The following is a 3,173-nucleotide window of genomic DNA, read 5'->3' on the forward strand; positions in this document are numbered from 1 at the left end:
ACATATACACACTACTATATATAAAATAGATAACTAATAAGGACCTACTGCATAGCACAGGGAACTTCTACTCAGTACTCTGTAATGACCTATATGGGAAAAGGATCTAAAAAGAATGGATATATGTATATGTATAACTGATTCACTTTGCTGTACAGAAGAAAGTAACACAACATTGTAAATCAACTGTACTCCAATAAAAATTAATTTAAAAAAAAGAAGACATTATTCACAGAGTAAAAAGGCAACCCACAGAAAGGGAGAAAATATTTGCAAATCATATATCTGATAAAGGGTTAATAACTAGAATATAGAGAGAACTCCTAAAACTCAACAGCAAAAAAACAAACAACCCAATTCAAAAATAGAAAAAAGGACTTGGATAGACATTTCTTCAAAGAAGATATATAAATGGCCAATAAGCACATGAAAACATGAAAAGCATAATGATGGTTGCCAGGGCCTGGCAGGGAGGGGAGAATAGAAGTTATTGTTTAATGGAGAGAGTTTCTGTTTTACAAGATGAAAAGAGTTATGGGGATGGATGGTGAGGATGGTTGCACAACAATGTGAAATGGACTTAATACCACTGAACTGTATACTTAAAAATGGTTCACAGGGTAAAGTTTATGTGTATTTTACCACAATAAGAAAAAAAGGAAAAATAAAATAAATAAGTAGCCTTTTTGGTTTCCAGACAACAGAAGGACAATATGAAAAGGTTTTTAAGAAAACACAAAACCAAACAAAAATCAGGCCAGCCTGAAATTAACACATAACAAGATCAGTTTGGCAGTAGCAGAATGACAGCAGGGTATTCAGTTTTCCCAGGAATGCAAAAAATACGTGAATTACGGGGAATTTCATAAATCAGAAGGGCAAAATATTTGGGAAAAGATCTATGTGAAAGTAGGAATCTGCAACCAGAGTCAAGGGGGACCAGGGTCTGAAATAGGATAATATCATTTTTAAAATCCCTTAAGACACGTATTAATAGTCGTACTATTCCTGCTCTCCAAAGCAACCTTATCTATATAGTGAATGCTAGAGTGGACCTAGCCCCTGGCAAGACCTACTTGGTACAGATGGGCCAACCACAGGTCTTTAAAACCAGGAGGGGCAGACCCCAGGGATTCCATCTTCCATTAAAAATTCACAAAGTGGCCTTCTGGGACAAATCAGTGTCACATGAGTTTGCAATGAGTGAGTCACATTTCCTGGCCCAACCCAAGCAGCAAAGTACTACAACTCTGGGGGGAACGGCCCAAACCGCCTCCATAACATCACTGTGATACTGATGGTCTTATTCTCAAGTGTGAAACCCAAAGACCCATGAGAATGGAAGCCACATCCCTAGGGATGTAAGGACTCCATTCCAAAAGCACTACTTTAAACAAGAATTTTTCTAGCTGGGGGAGATAACCGTCCATCCCTCCTGCTGAAAACAACTAAAAATGCTAGATAAAATATGTGTATGTGTCTATATATGTATATATATTTAAATTTTTTTCTTAAAAAAATAGACAAGTTAGCAAGAAAATAAGGAACATTTGGGTCCAAATCTAAGCAGAGGCAGAAACCCAGAGAGGCAAGTAAACATTGAAGTTTTTGCACTGAGGGCATTTGCAGAACCAAGGCAAACCTGAGCTTCAGTTTTCCAAGTTTCAAAGGGCACACAGGCAGAGCCCAGAGTCCACCCAAGGTGGGAGGTCTAAGGAGACCTTACCTCCAGTGAAGTTGTGACTTCCAACAATACTCCCTCAGAATATGAGTAAAGCAGAAATAAACCTGATGTACCTCTCCTCACCCCCAATAGCTACCTGCACAAAACATCAAGTGTCTCTATCTTCGGCACTGAGCAGTTGGAGAAACAGAAAAAACTCACCCCAAGAAGTTGTAATCACAAGACAACACTCAAAGGTTTGTGGTCCAAATTCCCACCACATGGGTGGTCAGAAAATACTCAATGCTCTATATTGCTGGTGGGAAAAAGGGTAAATTAGTACAACCACACTGGAATAGTTTTGCATAACCAGGAAGAGTTAGATGTGGCAGGAATTCCACTCCTACTTCATATCCTGGAAAAACTTGCTCCCGTACACCAGGGGCCGTGTATAAGAATGTGCACAGCAGGGTTATTCCTAAGAGCAAACACATGGAAGCAGCCTACAGGCTTCCTGGCAGCAGAAAGGATAAATACACTGTAACACATTCATACAGTGTAAAGCTACACAGCAGAGAAAACGAAAGGAGTCACATGCATGCCCGTGGATAAATCCCAATGTAATGCGAAGCCAGTCACAGAAGTCACAGTACAGCTCCATGTCTACGATGTTCCAAAAAAGGCACAACTAAACAATAAGTTATTTAGAGATTGTTCATAAATGGTAAACTATTGAGAAAATCAAGAGGATGATTATTACAAAAGTCAGAATAGGGACTTCCCTGGTGGCACAGTGGTTAAGAATCCACATGCCAATGCAGGGGACACGGGTTCGAGCCCTGGTCCGGGAAGATCCCACATGCAGCGGAGCAGCTAAGCCTGGGCACCACAACTACTGATCCTGCGCTCTAGAGGCCGTGAGCCACAACTAATGAGCCCACATGCCACAACTACTGAAGCCCGTGCGCCTAGAGCCCATGCTGTGCAACAAGTGAAACCACTGCAATGAGAAGCCCGCACACCACAACGAAGAGTAGCCCCTGCTCACCGCAACTAGAGAAAGCCCTCGCACAGCAACAAAGACCCAACATAGCCATAAATAAATAAATAAATAATAAAATAAATTTTTAAGAAAACACAAAAAACCCCAAAGTTAGCAGAAGAAAAGAAATAATAAAGATCAGAAATAAATGAAAAAGAAGGAAACAATAGCAAAGATCAATAAAACTAAAAGCTGGTTCTTTGAGAAGATAAACAAAATTGATAAACCGTTAGCCAGACTCATCAAGAAAAAAAGGGAGAAGACTCAAATCAACAGAATTAGAAATGAAAAAGGAGAAGTAACAATTGACCCTGCAGAAATACAAAGGATCATGAGAGATTACTACAAGCAACTCTATGCCACTAAAGTGTACAACCTGCAAGAAATGGACAAATTCTTAGAAAAGCATAACCTTCCAAGACTGAACCAGGAAGAAACAGAAAATATAAACAGACCAATCACAAGCAC

This window comes from Physeter macrocephalus, chromosome 16 (genome assembly GCF_002837175.3).
Source record: "Physeter macrocephalus isolate SW-GA chromosome 16, ASM283717v5, whole genome shotgun sequence".
NCBI lineage: Eukaryota > Metazoa > Chordata > Mammalia > Artiodactyla > Physeteridae > Physeter > Physeter macrocephalus.